Raw genomic sequence first — 8,444 nt, forward strand, 5'->3', positions numbered from 1 at the left:
AATTTTACGGTTATTTTAAAGAGATCCAAGACAAATGAAATGGCTAAAGAGATACTGAATGTTGCTTTTGAATCATTGATTTTATTAATGATGTCCCGAATGTTGAATTTCCGTTCAAATTCTTACTGTATTGTTTGAATGTGCTATCTCTGCATGTTTAGTGTCATGATAGACAGATCTGGAGAAAGGTTAAAATGTCTTGAAGTCGTAAAATAAAAAAAAAAATCTGAAATAAATGTTTGCATACATAACATAATTTTTCTAATTCATATTTCACAATTCTAGAATATGATAAATTTTTTAAAATAAAAGTAGACCTTACATTCAAATATCAGTAAGCAGCTATCACAAAATTTGGTAGTCATTAGAATTTCCATGGAAATACTTAGATATTGAATTCAAATGAAAGTAAACATATTTTAAAAATGATAATGATATTAGTCACGTAGGTCTAAACCCTTACCCCCAATTACAGACAAAGGGCATGCACGTAGTACAAATTAAATATACATTACAATATATAAGAAGAAGGAAGATTTTCAAAATAATGTCAAGTAACGAACAAAAGAACATCGAACATGACTAATAATAGAATGACTTTCCATTGCATGTCACCTTTATAAAACCGTGAGTAGGGATCACAGAAAAAGCGATTTTCATTCCATCTTAAATACAAATTGATTAAAAAGAAAAGAATTTTAAATTTCGTATCTGACTTGGCATTTCTATTCTGAGTGATAGAACGCTTGCTAATGAATTTTCGAAAAAGAGGAATGGGTGGTATTGATTTATTATCTATACCCCCAAAAGACCTAATTGGGGAAAAGCCGGCAGTTTTTTGTTTGCATTCTGCTAACAGAGATGAATGCTATTAACAGTGACCGAGAGTGTCCATCAAGAAATGCAGACGCGCATAGTAGCCCAAATCAAGGATTAGTTTAGAAATGCAGAATACGTCTTTTTTTTTCGATTTCAGACATGCCGAGAAGTACCATATTTACTAATTTTATTTCCACCATAATTAATTCTAAGTTAACGTCGTGCACGATTTTAAAAATAGAAAAGACATGCGTAGGCCTGACATAATAAAATGACTAGAATTGTATATGATCGTTTTTATTCAAGAGCAATTAAATTCAGTACAATATATTTTTCACACTGTCTCGGGCAGTCATACTTTTTCCTCGTTTGTGTCGTGATGTTGTCAACGGTACTGAAAAAATAGAAAGGTGCTGCTGATACTAAGCAGTATAGGTAACAGAAATACCAATTTAGTCCGATAAATAACCCCTCAAATCTGTGTCGATACTGATGGATGATAAGTGGGTCTGATATCGCCGGTTCATTAAAATGTGCAATTTTGCTGCATGCAGATCTTTCCGGATCAAACCCATGTACACTTTAGGCACAAAACTGGTAACATCTTGGTAACATCCATATCTAGAGCGAAATTCAAAATGGCCACTGGACAGATAATCGTGCTATTCCAAGTGGATTTACAAGTCACCAAACGTAGGATCTGCTCCGGAAATATAATGAATATATTACCAAAAGACCCTTCAGCCGATGGGTAAGTGTATAAAATGTACACCAATGTGTACAGCCAAAACTTAATGCAGACCGTTGCAGGTTTTAACGAATAGGTAATATCAGTCCCTAAATCATCAATCAATATCATCATGGGTGAGGGGATGATTTATCGGCCTAATGCCAATAAACCCAATCTACTATGCTTTAATTTATACAATTGTGTTAGAGAAACCTTACGAGAAGCGTGATAAGTTAATATTCGATTTACTGATATATAAAGTAATGATCGATTTGGATTACTGTCTTTTTCTACTGACGCCAATTCACCCTACATCTAGTAATAATTCCTCGACATCATGGAAGTATTTATTTAAGATAATCTATTGGCATACGTCCGTGTACAAGAGACGATGGTGTACCTTCAGAGTATTTTTTTTTTCTTTAGCCTTCTTCCTATCTCTCTATTCAGCGTGCTTTATGGGCGGTGTGTCTAGTTCTTCCATGACAGGTATGTCGGGGATGGCGTCCAGGGCGGTGTTGGTGACGACGTTTTGGGTTTCATACAACTCGAGATAGTGGTCAACCCATCGCTTCTGGTGTTTCCCCTGGTCTGGGATGACTTCGACCGTCATGGACTTGAGGAGCCAGTCATGGAGATGGGAGCGCCTGTCGCCTTCTTGATACCTTCGTACATGTCTCTTGCATCTCCTGTGTCGGCGGCTGTCTGAATACTGACGCAGAAGTTCAGGTAGTAGGTGTTGACGCAGCAGCGGACGATCTGCTGGGCGTTGTTCCTGGCAGTCCTGAGTGCTTGTAGTGTACTAAGCTTAGGTGCAGCCTTGTATGCCAGGAGGGCTTTCCTCTTCGCCTCAATCACGGGCTCCATTTTATCCCACTTTGCCTCATACTAGTCAGCATTTGTGGCTGAAGATAGGACAGGGTCACGGAGGTGGGACCACTTGGAGTCAATGGTGTCATCAGGTGTCGCTGTGGTAAGACCTTTCTGAAGTTTGCTCATAAACTGCTGTGTTTTCTCTGGATTGCTTGCACAGCAGGTGTTGATGCGTTTGCTGCACTTCTTGGCGTGGCCCAGCTTCTTTGGGTATTATTCGCTCTTTGCTGGCCACGAGGAAATGGTCCGTGTCGCAGTCGGCACTGTGGTAGCTGCGGGTGAGGAGGACACTGGCCAGTTCCGCACGCCTGGTGATACCGAGGTCTGGCTGGTGCAACTAGCTGACCGTGGGTGTCTTCATGACACCTTGTGGACATCCTTGCATTTGAAGGTGCTGGTCACACATAGGCTGTGGGAGCAGTACATCTTTAGCAGACGCTGCCCATTCTCGTTGATCTTGCCCCTTCTGTGAGAGCCGAGACAGGTGGACCAGGCTTCTTGGTCATCTCTCACTCTAGCATTGAAGTTTCCTAGTAGGTAGAGGCCTTCAGTGTTGAGGATACCGGATATTCCCTGATCCAGAACCTCATAGAACTTATCTTTCTCTTAACGGGTCAAGCAGAGGGTTGGGACGTACTCGCTGTATATGTGTGCTGGGCCTGAGGATGTTGACAGCCGGAGGGCGAGAATTATCTTAGTACCTGATGAAGGAGGTTCAATGAAGGCGACTAGCGTGTTCTTTATAGCGAAGCCAACACCTTGCTGCCTAGGTTCATCCGACGGCTTTCCTCGCGAATAAAAGGTGTAGTTAGCTTTCCTGATGGTGCCGCTGTCGGCCAGTCGGGTCTCCTGAAGGCAGTATGTGGCGACGTTTACTCGGGAGAGTTCTCTATCAATGACGGCAGTCTTCCGTGCGTCATCAATTTGCTGAAGGTCAGTGGCGAATCCAGGACACATGGTCCTGATATTCCAGCTTGCGAAACGAAGCGCTGTAGTCTTCTTATTTCTTATTTTAGTCTTGCCTTGTGCGGAGTTTGAAGCTCACTTGTCGAGATGATTGTCTAAGCTTCAGGTACCCAGTGAAACAGACAGGCCATGGCGGGCTGCACCTTACTGCCTGGGGGCTGCCCAGCCTGAGGCGGGTGGTAGCTGTCCAGTGAGACATGGTGATCTCTCCCACCGTCGTAAGCAACCTCTGCGCCAAGCTCTACGTCAATTGAGTTTTAGAACCGGTAAACTGCTACTTCCCGTCTTGTGCCGACGCCTTACGACGACGCTGGTGTGTCCTCTCCAGTGGAGGTACGAAGCCCGGGCAGGGTGCTATGGAGAATCAGCAGTTGCCCTTTTAGCAGATCCTCCTCTCCACGCAGCTGGTTGACCCAAGGAACGACGAATGCCGATACAGCTTGGCACCAACGGCGTCGCAGGAGTTGCCGTAATGACGTTGAGATCAATGTCAGACCGCGCTTGGAACTCCGTCTCTAGATTTTTCTGTCGGGGTTTACTCCAGTAGCCTTTCCAGTGAGTGGGTATAGCAGCAAGAGCTTTGGAACCGGAGTTTCCCTACTCATAGGTGAGCTACCATCCAATATTTACGAGTTCAAACTACCCAAAGCCACTGGTTTTAATATACTAGTGGCCCGTCGTCACTACTTCTCCTATTAGTGGAAACATGGTCTGCCTGACTTCGAAGCTAAGCCACTCGCAAAGGCCAGGAGCTTGATTTTAGTTGACAGAGGCGATCAGAGGTGCAAGTCGTATGATAATGGTCTGAACATAAATGGACAAACTAGTGTCGGATATATAACTAAAAGAGTGAGTCAAATATTACCTGAAAGGTGATTAAAATATTGCAATAGTCCAGTCTTAAAAGTACTAATGAGCATACAAGTGTTTTAGTGGCATCAACTGAAAGACATTTGCGAATGGAGCTGATGAATCTCACCTCAAGATATGCAGCCTTGCATATGTTCATGACATGTTGGTGCAACGTGAGAGAGGTATCCAGAGAGACACCTAGGCTTCGTACTGCCTGTGTGAATTTAATGTTGGTGTTACTGATATTTATTGTTTGAGGTAAATGATGTGACTGAGAAAGTGTATGTGTTGTAATCAGAATAGCCTCAGTGTTATCCTCATTAATCTGCAGCTTGTTACATGTCATCCATGATTTCACATGAGAAATGCACATCTCTACACCTTGGTCGGTAGCATCAACTTCAGTTGGGTCGCTAGATTTGTATATTTGGGTGTCGTCAGCGTACAATTGGTGAGACACTGGATGATGATCTATGACACTTGAGAGCGGCTGAGTGTATAGAATGAAGAGAACAGGTCCTAGAACAGACCCCTATGGAACACCACAACATAGATTAATTGGGCTGAAGAGTATTCCATTTGCAGACAAAAAAATTGTCCTGTTATATATATGATTACTAGGTACATAAACAATAAATTTAGAGTTTATTTTGCCACGAACATACACACGAAATTCATAGAAGGAAACTACGAAAATGCAAACCTGTATTACAATAGTTATCTTTGTTCAGATAACTTTATATGATTATACCTTCTTTTTTCGAGACTTAATTTACCTAACAGCAATTATCTCAGCTTTATACGCTGGGTAATATCGGTTGCCTCTAATTTAGACAGTAATTCTTCAGCCACATGTTGAGCCAACATATTAATCGGATTCTCAGCTAGTATTTCTTACAACCTTTAAGGTAATAGTTCACGCGCTCACTGAAGTATATTCTCCGCTTGTCTGTCCATTTTGTATTCAGCTCATTATTTTCATTTCCATGGTGTCTTGCAAGTATTTCTAAAAGTAGGGAAATCGGGTATAGAAAATAGGTTATTAATTGGTAATCATTATTAATTGATTAATATCGCTAGTAAATTTAATTTATCACGATAATGAAGTATATATGACGTTATAGTTTTATTATTTAATTTTACAATTGTAATCTCATTTGCAAATTCGGTCTTAACGACCTTTCATTGCACTGTGTTGTACATGATGTTTAAGAAGAGAGTATCATACAAAATGGCACTTGCTTATGCTCAAAATTAAAAGTGTAGTCAGTAACTCAGAGAGGAATCTGAATGCTCGAAGCTTTATTTCTACATAATATAGAATATGAAATTTGTAATGAAGATTTTTTCCCCTCATAAATATAATATAGATGTTTCCTTCCAGTTTCAATGCAATTGTTTCTCGTGTGCACAAGTTGACGCAAATGATAAGAAACAAATAAAACAATTATGTTAGAAACGTTTCTTTGCAGACAATGGACTCTGCAGAAATTTTGTCAAGATTCTGATTCATTCCATCCAACTAGGCAAATGCAATAACTTCTACTTACCAAAGTTAAAATAAATAGTTAACTGTGACAGTGACAGACGCCATTATGGTCACAATGCCCTTGGGTTCCATCTGGACATGTGCATGTGTGCCCCTCGCAAGGTACCTGTCGAGCTGAAGCAAAAGGTAATTAAGTGTTTCTACAACTTAAAACCAGCGCTAATGTTCTGCGTGTTTTTCTTTAGGTATATCAATAACGTATATCTTATTATTCGTCTAGACATGTGTTTATATAGTATATTTCATTGAATCCGTTACTATCGCTGATGAATGCAGAGACAAAAGTACAGAAAGATGGTTCTACCTGCATTTATTTTAAAACTATATTTCATTGGACCTTCAGACTAGAACATTTTGTTGTAATAAAGGATAGCGTATACAAATAAACTTACCATGATGATTGCAGTGGCAAACTCCATTAACACAATTGCCTGAATGCGGATGGCAGTGTGCTTTGCACTCGTCGTTGCTGGTACATTGATCCTGTGCCATTGTCAGGGCTGAGAAATGACATAACTGATTATGCAGTTAAAGAGATAAACAAACATATGTTATACCACACTTACATATTTGTTCTGTAAAAATGGTTGCATTGAGAAGTGGAATTAGGCTGGAAAAATATTGCAATTTGGTACATTTGACATCTTTATTACAACGGTAAACAATCGCTTAGTATTCCTCTAGGATGAACCATTTAGGAGCATGAAATCGCTAGAGACATTTATTTGATATTTTTGTGTGTCTCTGACGTCCTCCGTCTAGAAAGTTACCTCATACATATGAACGAGATTTCTTAACGGTTAGCATATGTTGCTTGAAGTAGTACACATTTGACTGGAGACTCAGCTCGAACTTACATTTAAAAACGTTTTGATAATGCTGGGATAGATTGCTACAGTTCATGAGCTATACAAAGAACTTTTTGAAACATGTACCATACAACTAATAAACAAGTAAGATCCTAAAAGTACTCACCAACCAGACCAAGAAGAACAACAGCCACTATGATTTTCATTTTGCAGTGATTTCTGACACAACACATCGCCTGTACGCTTGCGTGGATTTTATAGACAGATATCTCGATCACATCTGTTACTTTCCCAATCGTAGTCGTGATTATAAATTCAACGTGTTATGACCGCTGTCTAAAACTGTGGAATTTCGTATACATTTTCGTAGAGGTTTGTCAGTTTGACAGTTCCAATGCATGCATATTGGTGAAGGACATAGCATAATCATTCATGTCATCAAAGTGAAAATATATATATATATATATACATATATACATATATATATATATATATATATATATATATATATATATATATATATATATATATATATATATATATATATATATATATGTATATATGTATATATGTATGTATATATATATATATATATATATATATATATATATATATATATATATATATATATATATATATATATATATAGTCCATATCAGGATGCAATACTAATGCAATTGGTCGCATCATATATATATAGGTTACTGCATTTATATGGGAAAATATGAACGAGTTTTGGGATGGAATACTGCACGACCTTGGGAGTGCAGTATATCCTTCCGACAAAACGAGTTCATATTTTCCCATACAAATGCAGTAACCTTTTCAATATATGCTCATCTTTTTTATTCTACCTAAGGTTTAATTATATAAACAAAATACACTACAAGAAACAACGTAAATGAATGTATGCCGCATTCCAAACTAAATACACAAGCGCAGATTTATCATTACATAACAACATAATTATTAATGCGCACATAACTCCGCCCAGATAAATTTGAACTTAGTCGCGCGCTCGACACAACTTTCGACACAACTTTCGAAAGAAAATGGCGTGTCTAGTTAAATTGAAATTTGCTGTCATATTGTGAATGAATGCGCACTGCAACCACTTTTCCATTTTGATCTGGAATGAATATATTTTGATATTTTGTTTCGATTCGACGAAAGTTTGTGATTTTGGACTGGATTCATCTGTGCAAATTGTACATGAAATACATCGGATTGAAGCGGCGCGGGAGAAGCGTGTTTACATCTGCAAGTGTGTTTGTTCTGTCATTGACTATTTAAAATCATTATGTGGGAAAAATATGAAGTGTTTCAATTCAATTATCAAAAAGACGCTATTGAATTTAATGTTTATTTCATTTTGAGTACAGTAAGGAAGATGTAATTACAGTTGGAATATAGTCGAAATTACAGTACAGTTTCGAAATGTGTAATCGACTTGATTATCAAGCTTGAGAACTCATGACATGGCTCATGTAATTCGGATTTGCAGAAATAAGAAAGTACATTTTGATGAAATTCTGGACGTAAAACTGTAAGTATATTTTTTTGCCATTCTTATTACCAGCTAAAGGAGGCAGTTTATGCCGTTATAGCTTGCATGTTATTTGTAGGTACCAAGCAATTTTATGAAATCTGAAACAATGTATCAAAACGTTAACATGGAATGTAGCAAAACAGTTGGTATGTTGCAGTCCACGAAACATCTTCTTTTCTTCATTCATAAACAAATTTAATATGTTGCAGTCCACGAAACATCTGCTTTTGTTCATTCATAAACAAATTTAATCAACCAAAACGTATTGCGTCTACTATGCGAATGTACATGATTTGT

General features: G+C 38.4%; 1 long non-coding RNA gene across 1 annotated transcript; it reads right to left on the reverse strand.

Annotated features, from left to right (window-relative positions):
- Positions 1–1,100: 1,100 nt before the first annotated feature.
- On the reverse strand, positions 1,101–6,886 carry LOC149782202 (uncharacterized). Its single transcript, XR_016414568.1, has 4 exons — positions 6,765–6,886; positions 6,182–6,289; positions 5,791–5,903; positions 1,101–1,213 (listed from the first exon to the last, which is right to left on the reverse strand). It is a non-coding gene; the product is annotated as an uncharacterized LOC149782202 (long non-coding RNA).
- Positions 6,887–8,444: the final 1,558 nt, after the last annotated feature.

This window comes from Sinohyriopsis cumingii, chromosome 15, assembly GCF_028554795.1.
Source record: "Sinohyriopsis cumingii isolate HCF-2022 chromosome 15, ASM2855479v2, whole genome shotgun sequence".
Lineage (NCBI taxonomy): Eukaryota > Metazoa > Mollusca > Bivalvia > Unionida > Unionidae > Sinohyriopsis > Sinohyriopsis cumingii.